The sequence below is a fragment of the Triticum dicoccoides genome, chromosome 5B, assembly GCF_002162155.2.
Source record: "Triticum dicoccoides isolate Atlit2015 ecotype Zavitan chromosome 5B, WEW_v2.0, whole genome shotgun sequence".
NCBI lineage: Eukaryota > Viridiplantae > Streptophyta > Magnoliopsida > Poales > Poaceae > Triticum > Triticum dicoccoides.
In genome coordinates, this window is record NC_041389.1 from 562640088 (window position 1) to 562661721 (window position 21634).

Here is a 21634-nt window from a genome sequence, read left to right on the forward strand (position 1 = left end):
GCAGTACTATCTACGTATCAAGCTGATAATTCATCACAAACTGAACTTAATCCAAGCTGATAATTCATCACAAACAGAGTACTCTCACAAACAACATACAATCCAAGGTTCATTGCTACAGAAATAATAGAGTTCACCATAATAAAGCTTAACACATTACAAGCTTTCCTCCATAGCTACTACAAAAGACATCATTGACACACATGGTCAGACAACAACACAACTTAGTCCTCATCACAAATAGCCTTGATCTGGTGAAGCTTCCTCTTGTTGCTATCACCTACTGTCTTGATCTCAACAATGCATGAAGCAAGAGTACTCTTCTCCATGGTCAACTTCTCCTTCACTTTCATCAGCTCAGCAATGCAACAATCCAGCTTGTCCTTCTCTTTCTTCAGGTCATCCTTCTCTTTCTTCAGGTCAGCATAGAAAATCTCCAAAGTCCTCTTATCAGAGCTCAACTTTTCCTTCTCTTTAAGATGGTTGAACTTCAAATTACTAATGACAGTGGCTTGAGCTACATGAATTTGCTTTAACTGGTCAACAACAGCCTTCAATTTTTTGATCTCAACATCCTTTGTCACGCTGCTTTCCACACTCACTGAAATGTTCTCAGCATCATTCTTCTGGTTTACCTCAGGCTGGCTATCCTTATAATCCAAGAGGTTGTGTGAGATTGTGTAACTCTTTTTTCTGCTGTGTGAGATTTTGTACAGTGCTTGAATGCTCCAGGCATGCCATCTTGTTATCATGCTGGCTATGCTCATACATAAGCCACAGCTTATGAATAGCATTCTGCAGATGCTCTGGCCAATGCTCATCTACCTACTGCACTAATCCACAATTTGCAACACCCTACAATAGAAAAAATCAGTTCAAAATTACAGACATTACTTACAGATTCAGTTAACGTACCAGAAGCAGATTCATTTAATGATGAATAATTATGAAAACTACAACTAAGAACAGTACCTATGAACCCTATAACTAAATTCAGTAACTATGAACCCTAGAACATCAACAGTAACTATGAACCCTAGAACATGAACAGTATCTATGAACCCTAGAACATGAACAGTATCTATGAACCCTAGAACATGAACAATAACTACAAACTCTAGATTAAGAATTGGAATGCTGCAAACACAACTTGAAACTTACTTCAGTGGGACAGACAATGAACCTCCTACCAGTGCTTATCCCCTCAAATGCAACATATTTCCTCCCAAGATTCCCATGCTCACAAATCACATTCAAGTCGTCAGCAAGACCCTCGAACGACGGCTCATCAGTTGTAGATGGGATCTGAGAAATCCAACAAAAACTTGTTCAAATCGAGCAAATGTTGAACCCTAGAAACCCTAGAACACAAATGAGCAATACAAGGTTCTGACCTTGAGAGGGAGTCGTCAAAGGAGATGTCTGCGCGGTGGAGCCCTCAGTGCTCTCACTGTCGCTCCAGGACACCATGGCGGACGGCGAACGGCGGCTACCGAAGAGGAGAGGAGCAAATGGGAGGGGAGCGAGCGAGCGTGGGAGCAGAGAGAGCGAGTGTGAGAGCAGAGAGAGCGAGCGAGATGTGGTCGGGCGCGGGCGGTCTGTCTCTGGTGACCCGACCGCGTCTGTCTTAAGCAAACGGCTCCATCCGCGCGTCCGTTAGGCCACGTCAAAGATTTTGGGCCTCACCTGTCGGAAACGCCCTCAACCGCGCCAAATGACATGTTCAGTGCAATCTGCAAAACGGTTACTGAATCCGCGGTGGCTTTTGCAAATAATTAGTGACCAGGTTGTTTTCTGCAACAGAAGCCCCAAATGTGGTGGTTTCTTGTAATTCACTCGCTGGTTGTGAATACAATAGGACATGGGAGCACAACTCTCCCCAACAAGGTCTCATGTTTGTAGCATCATCACTTAAGCTTAAGGATGTATTTTTCCGCACCGAAATCATAATCATGAGTGTCCGTTCTTGTTCATTTTTCTATCATATTAATTGTACTTTCTTTTTCTTCTCTCAAACAATGGTAGACATGTGCTTCGACCTTACAATTTTTACTCTCCATGTTCATTCAAAACAACGCCATACTACTTTAGTCTGAATCATCTTCATTGAAACATGCCTATGATCAATGCCAGGCAATGTAATGCAATTTAGGTGTACATAATTGAGCATGTATATCCTAATTAATGATATAATCGTTTAGCATCTCAAATAATGACCAATTAGTTGAACTCACATAGCAAAATCAAGGGTGTGTAGTGTAGAGAACCAGTGTAAGTCATATATTTGACATGCTTAAAGTAAGAGAATGAACACTAAATATATCAAGTGAGCACAAAATTAACATACACGGTCAAAAACATTAGTCTACAGAGAGAAGTGTAATGCCACGCTTTGACTTGCTACTTTTAACCATGATAGCAAAAAGACAAGCATTTCATGTAGCTCAGTAGGAAAATGACTTTGCAAAGTCATTTGATTTCCCGAGACCTCGCAATCCTACTCAAACCTTGTATTCCACTTGGTATGGACATGTACACCTTAACACACATGCATACTATCTACAAGATCGACCAAGCGAGCGGTCGGACTATCGACATTGCGTTTATACAAAACCAGGCTGCTTGGTCCCTCGTCTTATATGCACGATGATATGTGGTACTTTATTGTCAGCACCGTCTTTGTACAACATGTGGAGAGGAGGTGGTAAATCAAATTATACCTCTGCACATGGTTATGATGATCACCTTCTTAATATCCTCGTATAAATTTGGTCAGTTGTTCTTGTTTGGTTTAGAGCCATTGTACCTACCAATTTTTTGGTAAAATCATTGATCTATCATACGGTTAGCTGCCAACGAATGTGGGAAACTTTAATGAGGATTTATCCAAGCTTCATTTTATTCCAAGTCACAAAAAAACACTGACACGCCCAGCAAAAAAATGTAACATAATTTTTTGGCCTCTGAAAGTATTCATAATAGCAACCACAAAGTAGGCCCTTGTGTCGCCCCCACGGGTGACTCGGGGGCGATCAGATCTTTCGCCGCGCCGCCTCCCCACATCCCCTTCCCTCCCTCGCCGCCACCGGAGATGGCTGCCGGCAAATCCTGCCCGGGCGCCGGGGAAGGTGGCAGCGGGGATCTTGGCGCCGGATCGATCCCATCAGCCTGCGGGCTGGAGTAACGCATCAGTGGCCTATGGATCCTTGGGCGGCGGCCCTTTCGTCGAGGTGGCGTCGTCCGGTGGTTGGTGATGTCTGCATGCGACACTAGCTAGCGTGCTCAGCCGCGCGGGTGGCGGGTCGCTGGTGGAGTCCGGCCGTGGCGTGCTGCTCCGTTGCGTCAGATATGGAGGTTCCCCTTTCTCCTGCTGCCTCTCTCGTCGTCCCGGTGGTTTGCGGTTGCAGGATTCTGTGACTGTGAGCCCTGGTGGTGTACTTTGGGCCCGGGGGAAACCTCGGCCGGTATGGATGGCCCGGCGGCGGCAACGCCTAGGGGCGCCACTTTCCTTCATGAAGGCGCTGCTGAGGGTCCAATCTACCTACCCCGATCCCCGGCTGGGTGAAAACCTACAATCCTCTTCGGATTTGGCGGTAGCAACGCTGTTTGGGTCGTGATCTTCCTGGATGTGTCCTCAGGGGCCTTGGGGCTCGGTTGGGAGTGCAGAGGAACTGCGGGTGGAGGGGATGGGACCAGTGGCAGTAGGAGTTATTCGCTAAGGAGGAGCGGTGTTGCATCTGACACGTCGACAACGGCGGGTCTCCGCTGCATGGAGCAGCGGGGTCTTGCTGTTGGGCGTGTGTTGATGGACGACCGCGGGATGGTGGAGTAGTCTGGTGTCATGGTTGCGTTGACAGCAGTTAAACCGGGCAAGGTTGATGCGCCACTATAACTCTGAAGATGGATTGGTGGAAGTTGGCAGCGGCGGCCTCTGAGAATGCGTCGGAGCGGTGTGTGCCCCATACCCGGCAAGTGGCTTGGTTGGTGCCTCAGGACTTTTTTTTTTTGAAGCAGGTGCCTCAGGACTTAGATGTTAGGCTTGGCTACGAAGTCTGTTTGGTATTAGGTCCGGACTATCCGCATCCCTTCATCAACTTGATAGGAGTAGCGAGAGATATTGCCTAGACGGTGGCTTCAGACTTACTGCTACTGGACATGTAAAACTGGTTGCATGCATCGTCCAGATGCAGAGGCTGGGTCTTCCTTCTTTTCAAGAAAAAAAAGGTATAATTCGCAAAAAGTAACTAAAAAATGGGCATGTAAAAGCACAAATGTACGTTACATTCGTCGAAAACTTTTCCCATAGGAAAATTCTGTGTTGTTCAGGAGTAGTTCTATGAGGTAGAGCTGCTACTGGACCATACTAGTAAACAAATTAACTTCTTAACGGATTAGTAAACATAGACAACTGATGCTAATTTTGTGGTAATTCAGTAGCTATCTTGCTGCATGCACTGCGGGTTTGTTGAGCCAAAAAAGGAGCACGTACCACCAAACGATCAATGAACTGGAGAACTATGCAAATCTACAAATTGCTTTTATTAGGTAAATCGCAAGTTCATCGCTGCAATAATTAAGCAGGTCCACAGAGAGAGCGGGCGAGGGCGCTGCCAATTTGTTGGCGGAGCTTTTTGGCGCAGTCAACTCGCCCATGCCTATGGGATCGGGATAATCGACATAATTGCACATTTCAATATTTCTGGGTGTGTCTACCACGTAGGATGTTCAAACTGCTTGCACTGGCTCGCTGCAGTTCGTATCATGATCTTCCGTCAAAAGCAAACGTTAAAGTAGTGGATCGGTGTCTCATGACCTATGGTGTGACTCGGTTCAGTTAACTATAAAGGGGCTAACATCTTGCAACTTATTTCCTGAAACCTCGCAGTCCTATACGGCTATACCATTTGTCCTATTGCAGGGGCAGACCGTGCATCCATATCATGGTTGTAACAATCTTGCTGCGCATGCATGGTGATAGAAATTGTTGTTACCTTGCTTGTACCAGAACAAGCTTTGGTGCCCTTTGTGATATATATTTATATGTAGTGAAAGTTGGACATGTCCTTAAATATTAGAAGATGGCATGTTCACATCATTTATTGGGATTATGACGTTGTCATGTGCTATCTCAATTTGGTATATGGTTGAGTTTGTCTACGTGCACTACCATATATCCTAATCACATTTAAAAGGCATTTATGCTGAATTGTACATTGTCACCAGGTTCACAGTGGCACGACTCTCCCATGTACCATATCCACATGGAAAAGGCATCCAACCTCAGTTGTACATTGTTTTCTTTCCTGAAAAAAGAAGAAGAACTGAGACGACAAGTGCTTGTTGTGAGTCTTGATGTTAATTTTCTATAACTGAATTCGTGTGGATCATAAGATGAACGCAACTTATTGCAGGATAGATGATCACACGTTTACAACACATTTGTGTGTATAATCCTTGTCACGAGCTCAAGAAAGTTTCTTTTTAAGTTGGAAGATGCAACCGAAAAGCATGAATATCCTAGCATTGAAAGTTCAGTAGAAAATGTAGATTACCAGCCATGGCACCGGTAAGTCCAAGCGTGTTACCATGATTGAGGATGGTGCTCCCCCGATATGTGGAAAGCAATACACCGACCAACGATTTCTCCCCAAGCCAGTCGTACATATATATTCAATGATTATGTGTGCTTAGCTTACAAGGGAAGTGGACAAGCCGTATTCCCAACTAGGGCATGTGATGAACATCCTTGATGTGACGAATCTCCGTGTTGTCCCCTCCAAGGTACTCCATTCAAGGTGGCAAACATTGATTAGTGACCCACAGAGGTTCCGGTGGTCTGGCGACCGGGTTGACCAGTAAGGCACATGCTCATCCTTAGTCTTGCTTCCTCTTCTTAATTTGTGCCTTGTCTTGCCTCCACCGATGGTTGTGAATACAACAGTGTATTGCCCAAGCACGCTTCACATGTAATTCCCGATGTGATTCCAACACCATGGTAGCATAGTTGTGCTTCAAACATGGGCGCTCAACCACCAACAAGGTCTCATATTTATAGAATCATCTCGTGTGACATAGGACCACTTAGGCTTGAGGATGTATTTTTTGGCACCAAAATCATAATCACGAGTGTCGCTGTATGCTCATTTTTCTAACATATTGATTATACATTTTTCCCTTCTCTCAAACAATGGTAGACATGTGCTTCGACCATACAATTTTTTCTCCATATTGTTTGAAATAAATGCCATATTACTTTATTTTGAATTATCTTCATTGAAACATGCCAATGATCAATGCCAATGAATGTAATGCAATTTAGGTGTGCATAGTCGAGCACATATATCCTAATTAAAGATATCATCGTGTACCATCTCAAATAAATGATCAATTAATTGAACTCGAAAGTTAGAGGCATAGAAAAATCAAGGGAGCGCAGTGTAGAGATCCAGTGCAAACTTTACATTTGACATGCTTGATGTAAGGGAATGAACCCTGAATTTATCAAGTGGGCACAAAATTAATATACAGTGTGAAAAAATTAGTCTATGGGGAGAAATGAAGATTCGACAATTTTTCTTGCTCCATTTAGCCATGATGGAAAAATGACCTGATTTTCTTGTGATCCAAGCCTAAAATGACTTTGCAAAGACATATGATTTCCCAAGACCTCATAATCCCACTCAAACCAGGCATCCCACCTACTGTGGACGTATACAACTTAGACACATGCATATTATCTACAAAATCGGACGAACTAGCTATCAAATATCGGTATTGCGTATATACAAAATCAGTCTGTTTGGTCCCTCGTCTTATATACACGATGATATATTGTAGTTTATTGCAAACATTGTCTTTGAACCACATGTGAATAGGAGGTGGTAACTCCAATTCTTCCTCTGCACATGGATATGAAGTGCCACTTCTTAATATCCAACTACCACTTTTTTTGTGACAAGAAAGATACTCAAAAACTACTTGAAACTGCTTATGGCCTTTGCCGAATTATAGACCTAGGAACGGAGGCATGCAATGTGTGCTTAGTTTGAGGGTCTTTTCTTTTCACAAACTATGGTCTTGTGCCCTTACCATACTATTCCTTTCCTACATACACATCAGTTGAACATCAAGGCTGTTGGAATTCGCCCTCAAGATCGATTACATCAACGTTGACGAATACACGTGCAAGAAAAATTTATAACCAATGGCCTGTATTGTGTCCTTTGCTTTCAGGACTACTCTGTAAAATTCCATGGTGTTGTTACAAACTAACGTTCTGGCATAGCAAGGCTATACTAATCGACTCAACCTTGGACTCCGTAAACGCACGAACTACACGGCAACTTGCTGGACTAGAAATCCTATCACAACTAAACTCAGACTAACACAACGCGCTACTAGTTAGTACTAACATACCTGTCGGACTAGAAATCCTATCACAGCTCAAATCAGACTAACACAACACGCTACTAGTTAGTACGAACACAACTACACGGCCAAACTGCACACCATGCTGGACACTACCTAATCATTGAAGAATTCTGTTAAAGCTTTAAGTTTAGGAATGAATATATTGGTTTATAGTGCTTCTGAAATAAACTGATGTTCATGTGTCGAATTGGATTAGTAGTTACCCCGCAAAAAATTGGATTAGTAACTAAGACATATGTCATCATACGATGAATAGAAGACATTGCTTGATGTATCACTTTCCTCTCTTGTAACAAACTTATGTGTCTGCAAAAACCAAAACTGACACATAATTGATCAGGTCAATGAAAATTCACTGAACAACACTAGGCACGTGGTTCACTTCTAACAAGTAAACCTCAATGGTAAATCTTAGAAACCAAGCAACCATAACAAAGATGATAATTTTTAGCATGTACATGATTACCTCCACCACAAAAGTGTGAACACATGGTCTAAACACTCTTTCAGAAGTTTCAGCGCATCATGGGCATGGCATCAACAAATTAGCTTTTGTGTTTCTTTATGTAATATAAGCATAGGTCGTTCTATTTGAAGGTGGTCTTAGAGACAAACACCATGCGTGATCGATGTATCATGGTTCTGTATATATGGTTGTGTCTGAATACTACAGGAACTAATCACCGACTCAGCTTTAGGTGCCCCTAGCTGCTATATTTACATGTATGTATATAATTCCCTTCCGTAAATGATTATCAACCCAGTGTGATCAAAAGCAACTGCTAGAAAAATCGGCACCTCCATGTGCATTTGGCAAATAACCAAGTCAGTGCGCAGGAGTGTGTACCGCAAAAACCATCAACACTGCTTGTACTTGCTAGATTTCGCTCGTGACATGAACTTCTGTCAGTAGCCAATTAGCAGGCAGTGAATCAGTGTCTCAGGGCCTACACGGTAACTTCCCCTGGCTAACCTAGAAGTGGCCAACTAGTGCAATATCTTTCCTGAAACCTCACAGTCCTATACTGTTCCCCAGATGATTAGGGTCAGACCTTGCATGTAGGAGTATATCATTGTGGAAACAAGCTTTGTGCCCATATATATATATATATATATATATATATATATATATATATATATATATATATATATATATATATATATATATATATATTGTTGTCACCTTCTCGGTGAAAGCTGGCCATGTGATTAAATGTCAGAAGCTGACCTATTCCCATCATTGATTGGACAATGGTCATGTCATGTGCTAGCCCAGTTTGGCGTATCCTGAGGGTCCAGTTTGTCTACGTGTACTACCATATGCACTAATAGCATCTATAGCCGGATTTAGTAAATCTTGCCCTATAAACGCTCGCGGACACGCTTGATTAGCGACCAGTCGTGTCTATTTTGATCCTCTCTTTATTCGTTCATGTAGCCACACTCCTTATTTTCTCTTTTATATGACCTGTCATTTGCACGTGATTGTTGAAGATAAAGAAAAAGAAAAGGTGGTCTGAGGTGGCAGCGTCCTACATGGAGGACTAAACGGGCGCATCGTTTTGAGCCCCTATTTATCCATTCATGCAACCACACTCCTCATTTTCTCTTTTATATGTCTGATCATTTGTCCTACATGGAGATGAAAAGAGAGAAAGAAAAGAATAAATAAAGAAAGAGAAAATGTGGTGTGTGATGGGCTACGTCCTACATGGCGGACGGACCGGGCGCGTCCATGAGCCCTCATATCCTCCAGTTTGTCCTCAATATAAGGGTTCATGGATAGCCAGACGTATAGGAATGATATAAGGGGTCCAGTTGAGTCATTTTTTTCTTCTCTCTTCTGTCCGGTCATTGACCAGGTGCATTCGCAGACGTTTGGGGAGGATTTGAGGATGTCGGTTGTAGAGGCTCTAATCACATTAAAAATGCATACATGTTCAATTTTACAGTGTCACTAATCTTGTAGCTACGTGCAGTGACATGTCTCTCACATATATCCTTTTTTTACGAGAAAAACTTCCAGTCTATTCATCTCCAATCATGGTAGTACAATGAAGACTAGAAATAATAAAAATTACATCCAGATCCGTAGACCATCTAGCCGAAGGCGCGCCGCTGCCATCGCCCCTCCCTCACCGGAGCCGGGCAAACGTTGTTTTAGTAGACAGTCGAGAAGTCATCGTGCTAAGGCCCCATATAACCAACGCACCAAAACAATAACCGCTGTAGATGAAGAGTGTAGATCAAAAGGATCCAACCTGAAGATACACGAACAAAGACGAACGACGAACAGATCCAAGCAAATCCACCAAAGACAGATCCGCCGGAAACACATCTCCACACGCCCACCGTTGATGCTAGACGCATCACCGGAACGGGGGCTAGGCGGGGAGACCTTTATTCCTTCTTCAGGGAGCCGCCGCCGTTTCGCCTTCCTGAGCAGGACACAAACCTAACAAAACTCGAAAAAAGATCTAAAAATGGAGTCCTCCCACCGGCAAGAGCCGAGATTCACTCCGCTTCCATGGACCTAAGGCCAACGGAGACGGGACGGCCCGGCGCCGGTGCGGGCGGGAGGCAGAGAATCCTATCTTTTTGGGTCGGGGGCTGGCTAGGAATAAGGTAGTATGGACAGCAGAATACCTTTTCTCTCACATATATCCTATCCACTTGGAAAGGCATCCAGCCTAAGTTGTACACCATTTTCTTTGAGATGACAAGCGCTTGCTATGGGTGCTGTCATTTTGTAAAGGGTTAATTATCCTTTTTCCCTCAGTGGTGTCCATGTGCTCAGTTTTGCCCTCAGATGCAAATTGTCCTCAGTTTTGCCCCTAGTCCGTGCACAGCAACTACGACGAGGCCAAACGGCCATATTTGAGTCCATTCCGTCCGCCGGCGTTAGTAGTTGTGGGTCCGGAGCTTACACGTGGGACCGCGTGGACGTGGGTCCGGAGCTGACATGTAGGCCCCTGCAACTAAATCCCCAAATCATTCTAGCTCACACCCATCCGCCCGGCCGGCTGTCGTGCGCCGCCGCCGCCGCCACCTGCGCCGCGGCCAGCACCTGCCCCGCCACCAGCTGCATGCCCTGCTCCGCCGCTACCTCCCTGCGCCTACGCTCCACGGCTCATTGTGACGCCCACCACCTTCCTGCGACGCCACGGGTGGGGCGCCCGCCACCTGCTCGACCCGCGGCGCGGCCTCCTTCCGTGCGCCCGGCCGGAGCGCTCAAAGGTGGGGGGCTGCTGGAGCTATTTGAACTAGGAGGAAGAACCCTAGGGCGAAATGGAGAGCAGCGGCGACCCCGGAGTATTTGGCGAGGCAGGCATCGGGCCGGAGATCCGCCGCGTCCACGACTGGGTTCCCGAGGGGTAAGTCTCGCCTCTTGTTTAGATTGAGCTGAGTTGTGCATTTGAACACTCGATTCGAGTAGGTTTGCCCAATTAGTGTGCTGATTGCGTCTCTGTTTTTCGCCGGTTAGGATGGAGTTGCGGTTTGCTTTCATGGTGCACATTAGAAGGGACCGGTACATGTTCGATGCAAAGGATAAGAAGAAATACCAAGGAGGTTTTGATTATCGGTTGCCAATGGCTAGTAATTGGAGTTTCAGACAATTTGGGGAGGTAATTTGTAGCCAATATCCTTGGGGTTTGCTTGATGAAGTGGTTTACAAATACTATGATGGGGGAAAGAATTGGGTGACAGTTAGTAATGATGAAGAGCTAGCTACCATGTTTGTTAGGCATAAAGAGAAAGATAATTTCCATGTGAGGCTGCAAGTTGATGTGCTTGAGCAGTCATTTGGACCTAGGATGGCGGGTGCAACATCTCGGGGAGAATCAAGTCGTCGTAATGGCATCTCTAGCCAGAACAGTTCAGTTGGTGCACGGCGACGTGGTGGCTCGACAAGTGTGGGCAACAGCAGTAGGGTCCCCCTTGAAGTGGAGCCTGATGGCTACAATTCTGGGGTTGATGAAGAGAAGTTATATTCTGATGTTATTCAGAATTTACGACGGGCACCTAGGGCTGAAAACCAAGATGAGGCTCACAATGTAGTCCGTGTGGATGATGACGCGATGGGTGAGGACGAAGACCTTGCAGCTGTTCAATGGGACCCTTTGAACCCTCAAATGGAAGATGGTACAGTTTTTGCATCCATGAATGAGTGTAGAAATGCACTTGTGACATACTGCATCAAGGTAGAACGTACTTTCAAAGTTGACAAGAGCGATCAAGTACGTTACAGAGTGCACTGTCCAACTGAGGGTTGTCCATGGAGGCTGCTTGCAGCTAAAATGCGGAATAGCACTAATGTTCAGGTCAAAGTGAATCCTTTTAAGCACACATGTCAGGAATCAACCCTTAGGAAGGATACAATCAGTAGAGCCAAGTCAAAATGGGTGGCAGAAGAAGTAAAAAAGTGGGTGAAAGAAAACCAGCAAGTGGGTCCAAAGGAATTGCAGAAGAACATCAAAGATAAGTTCAAGATAGATTTACCATACATGAGGTTGTTCAATGGTAAACAACATGCTATGGATTCTATTTATGGTAACTGGCAGGAAAGTTTTCAATTGTTGTATTCATTCAAAGGTGAAGTGGAGAGGACAAGCCCAGGTAGTATTGTAGATATTGATCACCACACCGTGGAGTACACATTCAGGGGAGTGACAAAGACCAAGGAATGTTTTAGAAGGGTTTTTGTCTGCTTTGAGGCTTGTCGCCGGGGTTTTTTGGCAGGCTGCAGGCCTTATTTGGCTATTGATGCCACTTTTCTCACAGGAACGTTTAAAGGACAGTTAGTAGCAGCTTGTGCAGTTGATGCACATAGTTTTGTATTTCCAGTTGCCTATGGTGTGCTAGAGACAGAGTCTGAGGAGAGCTGGACTTGGTTTTTGCATAATCTCCGCCGGGCTATTGCACATCCCAATGGGTTGGTCATTCATACAGATGCCTGCAAAGGTTTAGAAGTGGCCGTGGACAATGTGTTCCCTAGAGTAGAGCATAGGGAATGCATGCGTCACCTTGCTGCAAATTTCATGAAGAAATTCAAAGGAAAGGTGTATACCGACAATTTATGGCCAGCATCTTTGACATGCAGTGTGAAGAAGCACAACTACCACTTGAGGCAGTTATACATGAATCCCAAAGTGAAAGAATACTTGGAAACACACCACTCCAAGTTATGGGCCAGAAGCCAATTCAGTGAAGTGAGCAAAGTTGACTATGTGCACAATAATCTAGCAGAGTCTTTCAACTCAACGATCCGGAAACTAAAGGGTCATTATGTGGTGGATTTGCTTGACAGAATAAGGATAGAATACATGCAGAAATTTTATTATCGTGCAGGAATAGCCGAGGCAAAATTCATGGGCCACATTATCATCCCTGCCGTGATGAATGAACTGAAGCAGAAGACAACAGGCTTGGAAATGAACATGACGCTTTGCTCGGGTACCACAGCAGAGATATCATATTTGGATAAAGAGAAGAGGGAATGGAGATATCCAGTGGATTTAGAAGCTAGAACTTGCAGTTGTAGGCAATGGCAGATAACTGGGTTGCCATGCATTCATGCCTTGTTTTTCATCACTTCTCTCCCAGGTCCAGCAGGGAACATACAGCAGTATGTGCATGATTACTACTCTGTTGCAAGGTTCAAAGCCACATATGCTTATGCCTTGCCTGCTATGGAGGGAAAACAACAATGGGACATGGTGGACCCTGGATTCAAGCTTTGCGCTCCAGTTCTGAAGAGAGCAGCAGGTAGACCAAGGAAGAGTCGAATAAGACCTCGCAGCGAAGGAGCTGGACTTGGAGCGAGGAAGCATAATGCACAAGATGTGGTGGGTCTGGTCATTTCGGTAAGTATTGTGATAACACAGTAGATCCAGCATTCGGAGAGAGTTTCTATGAAGGCTTCGATGAAAATGTTGGTCAGCAGCCGGTTGCCTCAACAGATGATGAAAATGTTGGTCAACAGCCGGTTGCCTCAACAGATGATGAAAATGATGGTCAACAGCCGGATGATTTTGACGATGATCCAAAATATCCTCCAAATAATGATTCAAGTGAGGCTCCAAATGGTAATCCAAGTGAGGCTCTAAATGGTGATCATGGTGATCCAAGTGAGGCTCCAAATGATGATCCAAGTGAGGCTCCAAATGGTGACCAACCTTCTGTTGTTGTGAGTTCTGCTAGGTATGTAAATCTTGCAAGGGTCAAATACTACTGTACATCTATCACTTGACACGATCTCATTACCGTTTATGTTTGGACCCTTTATGTTTTGCACAGCTCTATGGTAGGTTTGAAGAAGACGCGCAAGGTACCGACAACCAAGAGAAGAAGAGAAGAAACAATGAGCACAAGGTGCACGAGGAGCAAAGTGATGACAAGAAGCTCAAGGAACAGACAGAAGCCCCAACGCTATCTATGAACAATTATGAAACATTATGAATAAGGAATGATGTTGTATTATGAAACATTTATCACTTGACATGTTGTATTTCTGTTGGATGATGTTGGACCTATGTTAGAAGTATGTTTGACATGATGTTTAAATATCTGTTGGATGATGTTTGAATGAGCACATGGTTTTTCCTTTTTTTTGATTATTTTGAATTTTATTTTGGTCATTTAAATTCTGGTCAAACCTAACTTTGACCAAGATTTAAGCAAGTCTAAAACATCAAAATGAAAAACTAAGCCTGGATACTTCTTAGTCAATCCAAAATGAAGTTGTGGTGAGGTTTTTGAAATTTTCATGAAAAATGTGCTAAAAAGAGGGGTCCAAAGGTAGGGTAAACGGCCTTATTTCTAAGCAAGGTTTTTTTCGACCTTATCTAAATCAGTCAAATAACTTTCCTACACATATATTCTATATGTACAGACTATGTGCGCTGGTTTTTCCATTTTTTTGATTTTTTTTAAATTTGTTTTGCTCATTTGAATTCTGGTCAAACTTAACTTTGACCAAGATTTAAACAAGTGTAAAACATCAAAATGAAAAACTAAGCCTGGATCCTTCTTAGTCACTCCAAAATGAAGCTGTGGTGAGTTTTTTGAAATTTTCATGTTCATTTCCCCAAAACACTTCTCTTCACTTCATACAAGAGAGTTTGAGATACTCGAGATATCATACAATACACATGAACTTATCATTTAAATGTATGTAAAGCTTGTTTATCAACTTAAATCGTTAGTATATGACATAAGAAGACTATATGCGCAGGTTTTTCATTTTTCTGATTTTTATTTAATTTATTATGCTCATTTGAAATCTGGTCAAACATAGCTTTGACTGCTCCAAACCCCTCCCAAACCCCGCTAACCCTAGCGCTGAATAAGGACCGTTCATCTAACCCTAGCGGTGATCAAGGGCCGTCGATCTAACCCTTCTAGAAGGAATCTGCGGGGAGGAGGGGGGCGATCCGCGAGATGCAATCTGATTGGCTGGGAGATTGTTTTTTTAACAAATATCGGGCGCGCTGGATGGACCGTTGGGCCGTCTCGTTGTCTGGGCCTGAGACTGCAGTAAATAGCCCGTCTCAGCCTTTCCAGGCCTTGCATGCATGGAGGCGGCTACGTGGGTTTGCGCATGCGCGGGAGGCGGCGACGTGCATGCATGCGAGTGAGGCGAGCGAGGCGCGCTAGGCGAGCTAGGCTAGCGAGGCGAGCTAGGTGGTTCAGGGCAGTGGTTCAGGGCAGCGGTTCACATGCACTGCCCGGTCAAAGATGCATCGTTTTCGTGCAAAAATTTAAGTGTGCAAAACGTAACGGATACACACACGCGTCCGGATTCACACACGCACCATTCTCATCCTTTCTCTCTTCCTCTCCCACCCACAGGCCTATAAATGGGGTGCCTCTCTTCCTCTCCCACCCACAAGCCAGATCCGATCCTCTCCAACTTCAAACACCCAAGCGACCGAGCCCTCCCCAAGCGAGACCAAGTGAAGAAGATGCAGTTCAACGGGCCGACCTTCAGCCGTCCGCCTGTGGTGCCGGAGCTACGCTACCCACCGGGCGTGCTCGTGGAGAGGGAGCTCCATGTGTGGGCTATTTCAAGGTGGAGGGGTTCCGTCGAACTCACCCGCGCCTTCCTCAGAGCCGGCTATGCCCACCTCCCACGGGGCTCGCCGAGGATGTTCACCCTCAACGAGGTTCGTGACCGCGGCGGCATCCTCCTACTGCTCACGGTCACCTTCACCAACCCATTTGACGCGCGCGAGCTCCTCGGCCAAGTCTTTTGGTGCGGCTGCGAGGCCATCTTCTTCACCGTCTACAACATCTACACCAACTACGAGCGCATCTTCCCCGCTCCAGGCCAGATGCACTCCCTTCCCTACGACGAGGAGGAGGAGGTGTGAAGATGAAGACGGTGTTGAAGGGGCGCGCGCGGCCAAGGTGGAAGAAGGAGGTCAAGATGAAGATGTTCAAGCCCGGAGTCAAGATCGTCATGTTTGGTTTTTTATTTTGTTGCTTTTCTATGTCGTGTCGTGTCGTGTCATGTTTCATCTCATGTGTCCGTGAACAGTCCGTGAACTTATCTAAGTTATTGTAATGGTACGGTGTGTTCCATCTTATTATGTGTGTTAAAAAATGTCTGTGCCCAAACTTATCATTTCTTCCCTAAACAAGTCATGAAGTTCGAGAACTTGTGGTTTTCGGAGGGGGTGAGAATCCCTCTGTTTCATTCAAACAAAAAGTCATGAACTAACATGCAAATTTATTCCCTTTAAATCCTAAACCAAGTGCCACTCTAACCCTAAACCAAGTGCCACTCTGACCAAAATCATGTGGTAGTGCAACATACATTTTCAACCTTCCAACCCTCCAAAATTTAAGTGCAAAACAAAGGAAAACCACTCTCACGCGTGTGCAACATTCACGGTCTCACTATTTTTTTTAAAAAAAATTCACAGTCTCACTATGTATACCTTCTTTCCCTACCCATGTCAAAGTCTTGCCATCAGTCCTAGCGGTTACCAGCGTAGCCCTAAACACCACAAACCCACGCGGTCCTGGGTTCGAGTCCCCAGGCGCACCAATTTTTTGTGCATTTTTCACCCTTCATTTTTTAGACATATTATGTTTTTCTCAATGTAATGCCCTTAAAAAATGTTCATTTATTTTGGCACCTGGCGTAAACCTCTGCCAGAGCTGAGGCACATTTTTCATGACATTTTGGTCTTTGATTTAAATCACGGTGTATTTGAATTGGATTAATTAACAGCTCCAAAAAATTTCTAACATTAATTGTTTGGCTCCGGAATAATTCAATTAGCTTCCACAAAAAGTTTCAGCATTATGATTTACTGCCTAAATTAAATCAGAATAGAAAACAGAAAAATACGCAAGAAAACCCATGAATGGGCCTAATTGGATGCAGTTGGCCCATTAGTCTAGCCTGCACTTGGCTCTACGCTCTGAATTTGGCCCAAGAGCAACCTTTTTTTGGACAGAAAGGCAGAGCAGAGAGCTGCATTTCATTGATCAAAAGTTTCTGAATTCCTAATTTCTTCTCTTTTTTTCCAACATATTTAAATGTTGGTCACTTCTTCTCTTTTTGTTTCAACATTTAAACAACTTTAACCAACATTTAAACTAGGTGAATTTCTCAAACAATTTCAAGATTACAAATTCCTTCATAATTCATGCCTTTCCATACATTTTCAACATTACAACCAGTGCGATTACCATACCTACAAATGCCCAAAAGTATTTGCAAATGGGTATTGGTAGTGCTTGATCTTCAAGCTTCCTAACCTTCTTCTTCAACATCCTAAGCTCAATAGCTAGCTCTCTGTCAGTGCGTGCTTCGCCATCCATCTCTTCTTCCGGAGCTCGTGGTGTGGCCACTGCCGTTCGTGGCAACATGCGCAACCATTCTTCATGCTCTTCTTGCAGTTCATTCATCAGAGTCTTGGCCAGAGCATCGACCCAAAGAAAGAAGCATGTCACCTGCATGAACACTAAACAGATCAACCCATTGCTCAAACATCCCGACGACGAAAATGGTGCAATTGCCCCGATTCTTACCCCATTCTCGCTGCACACGTAGAACGGACGATTCTGGTTCCTCGGTGTTTGAGAAACCCTTCGATCAACGCCCGCCCGGCACCGCGGACAGACGAAGACAGGCATGTCCACACGCGCCCGGCTCTGCATCCGCGAGGTGGCGCGGGAGCTTGAGGGAGACATGGAGCTCGGAGCCGAAGGGGATCTCAACGCCGCCGCGCCCTCCACTGCCAGCTTCCCACCGCCGCGCCCTCCACAGCTAGCTTCCCGCCGCCGTGCTCTCTCTCTCGCCGTGGTCACCGCCGTGCTCTCTGTCGCCGTGGTCACCACCGCTGTCGCCCGCTTATATAGCACACCCGCCAACGGCTCTCTGCTCAACGGCTCTTTGCTGGGTCCCACAAGCCACGCGTGCAACGGTCTGAATAAAATTGGCCGTTTCTGCCGCCTGGTCCCACCTGTAAGGGCCGAGTCAAAAGGTTGACCTGACGGAGACGGCAGAGTTCACGGAACGAGTCGGTGCGCACGGACTAGGGGCAAAACTGAGCACAATTCGCATCTGAGGGCAAAACTGAGCACATGGACACCACTGAGGGCAAAAGGATAATTAACCCTTTTGTAAAACTGAATTTGCGATAATCATAAAATGACCGCAACTTATTGCAGGATACAATGGTCACACATTTGTCGCATATCAGTATGCATAATCCTTGTTTTGATCACAAGTCTGTTTCTTTTAAAATTTGGAAGATGCGGCCGAAATGCAGGAACATCCTAGCATTGAAAGTTCATTACAAATTTTAGATCTTTCAGGTTGAAATTTAGATCTAGCGGTGATAAGATGAGGGCGAAGTAATGGTGTACGGGCACCAAGGTGCCCTTTATTTTGAAAGTAAATCATAAACGTATTTAGAAGTTTCAATAAAGTTTGAAAATAATTCTGTGGAATTTTGTATGTGTTCACTATGGATCCATAATATTTTGTTTTGGGAAAAAACTAATTTTTAATCTGTACAAAAAAACATAATCCTGGCACAAAAACAATAGAAATGGGCCGATTTGAAAATACATATTTGTCTTTTTTTTGTATGGCAGGTGTGAAATTAAATGTTTTGAAATTTTGCATATAAGTAATATACATCATGTGCGTGTGTGTTTAAAAAAATCAATATTGTATTTCATTGTAGGAAATAATTTTTTTGAAACGGGCAGCATGGTGCCCGTGCACAACTTGCAATTTTCGCGGTAAGATAGACTGTTAGACCGAGATGGTGCTTACTCTCGATCGGTACCCAAAACAACACATAGATCGCCTTCAATACGATTTCTCCCCAAGCCATTAGTATGCATATACTCAATGATTCTGTGCTTAGCTTCCAAGTGAAGTGGACCAGTCGTATTCCCAACAAGGACTTGTGATGAACATCCTTGTTGTGGCAATCCCAATGCAGTCCCCTCCATGGCACTCCACTCGAGGTGGTGAATCAGCGTCAGTGAACATCAGTGCCACATTCCGTTAGTCCGTCGACTGGGCTCACCTTGTGTTTCCTATATTGCCTGTTGTGCACACAACATTGTATTGCCCAAGCACGATTCAGATACAATGCTCGTGGTGACTCCACCACCACAATATCGCAACTATGATTGAGACATCACAGCTCACCTCTCACTAAGAAGGTTCGATGTTTATTTATAGATAAACAAGCGTGATATGCGACCACTTAGGCTTGAGGGTGCATCTTCCGGCACCAAATTGTAATCTTGTGTGTTTGTTATATGGTCATTTTTCCTTTTTAGCTGTCTGTTATACTAAATTAGATGACCCGTTGTGCCAATGGCGCAAAGGCCGAGAGCAAGCCAACTATTGAAAGAGTGTGCATCAAAATATGTAGACACGGAATAAAACATATGAAAATAAGTATGGATTGATGATAGATAGATGGTTGCTGATGTTACATGTTTTCTAAGAAGCTTCCGAACGATCATTTACAATGTTATAAACAAGGCATGTAGATAGGAAGAGATACGTTAGACAGATGTATCGCTGGACGTTTAGAACGACTTGTTTGAGGAAACTCTTCATAACTGCTATTCTTCGTGGACTGCATTGCTCAGAGCAGAAATTCCTTCGATATCATTGTCCAGGCTCCAATAATAGTGGTTTCTTTGCTGGAGATCATATTCAGACTGTGTTGTTATATCGCTAAGACGGTCAGCAACATATGTTACCGGTGATAAAATATGATTGAGATTGTTGGCTTTGGATGTTGAGTCAGCTTTGAAGTTTGTATCTATTATGCGATAAAGTTCCTTTGCTGCCATGCGATCTCCACTAAGGCTATTGGACCAGCTGCTGCTAAAATAGTTGATTATTCCGTCCTTTTGATTGGTGAGCGAGTGGAGGCCGGCTATTGTTGTGGAGGGTGGATGGATAAGGTAAAGGCGTCAGCATCTGCCTGTGTGGATAAATCAGGCGGCCCAGTAAACCTAGACCCTCACCTTTTTGATTTTAAGCCCATTTGCTAGCACACATGTGCACTGAAACATGCTGTTAGCAGCTGTGGTGTAAAGAATTTCAAAATCTAATTTGAATTTGTAATGTTTAGTAAGTAAACGCATAAAGTGCCTTTTCAGGTGGTATATATCTGGACTTATTCGAGCTAATATTCTTGATAGGGCAAACAACAATATTTGTTTTTACACCAAGACGTAGACATGAACAAATGTATCAGCTGACATGTATGGTAGAAGGCAAGCATTAATGAGACAAGGCACTACAGGCATTGTTGAAACAATAACCACTTTTTAAAGAGGCCCTAACAACATGTCTCTGTTTCATGTTAAAGAGAACAGAATGTAAAGTATGGCAATGGAAAAATAAATAGAAGAAAGGGTTTGCAAGAATAGACATACCACTCAGGCATTAAGTTGATTAATTCTCAGCTGGCTCACTGTTTTTGGGATGATTATGAGCGCCACCACAAGTATCACCTTGCTGCCTGGGAATGTGTGACTCTGAAAAAGCAGCATGGGGGTCTTGGCATCCCTAATATTGCAGATATGAACCTTTGCCTATTAGCTTCCTGGGTTAAGAGGTACTTTTTAGATGAGGGCAAGATTTGGAAACAAGTCATTGATGCTAAGTACAACACACATAGTCCTAATATATTTGCTTGTTCTAACAATGGTGCTTCCCCTTTCTGGAAAGGGATTTTGTGGGCTGCTAAAGCGGCCAACATAGGATATTCCTGGATTATCGGGAATGGCAAGAGCATCGGGTTTTGGAGGGACCAGTGGATTGGTCATACCACTCTGGCCACTAAATATTGGAGACTATATAGTATTGCCAATGAACAGAATATCACTGTGAGTGATGTCTGGGACGGCACTAATCTAAAAAAATCTCTTTTAGGAGATGTTTCACTAGTGATATGTTAGTTGAATGGAATGATCTATTGAATTCTATCAAAAATACTGTGCTGACAGACAAAGTTGACACTGTTTGTTGGGGTTAGGATACTAAATGTATCTACACTGTTAAATCCTTCTACAATATTATTAATTTTAGAGGGATTCACCCTGGGGGCCTCATGTCCATTTGGAGTATAAAAGTCCCCTTGCGCATTCATATATTTCCTTGGCTCATGGCTAAAAATAAACTTTTCACTAGGGATAATCTTCAGAAAAGACAAATGGTAGATGATGTTATTTGTCTTTTCTGTAGTGATCCTGAAACTATTGAGCATCTGTTTTTTGGCTGTGTCGTTTCGATGGAAATATGGAGAGTGATTGGGGACATTTCTAACAACCATACTGGGATGTCTGTGACTGACATGCTCGAATGGTGGTCCTTTAACAAAAATCACCCTGCAGATTGTTTACTGCATTTTGCTGCCCTATGGGCTTTATGGAAATGTCGTAACGACATGTGTTTCAATCATGCCCCCTGGATTGGCATGCAGGTGTTGTGGAGAAAGATTGCTACTGCTTTGGACAGCTGGGCGGTCTGATGCTCAGGTCATGTCAAGGAAAAAGTGATGCACTTGGTGCGGAAGCTGGAGCAGTTAGCAAGATCCCCGCCCCTCCTGCTTTGGCCGGATCCTGGCTAGGCCTGCAGAAGTGCTCGGAGGTGCTACGTGATCGCGATATTGTTTGATTTCCTCGCCTGATGGTTGTATCTCCT

The 21634-nt window shown here is 44.2% G+C and overlaps 1 pseudogene; it reads right to left on the minus strand.

Annotated features, from left to right (window-relative positions):
- Positions 1–224: 224 nt before the first annotated feature.
- On the minus strand, positions 225–1470 carry LOC119313099 (annotated as a pseudogene).
- Between the last annotated feature and the right edge of the window lie 20164 nt (positions 1471–21634).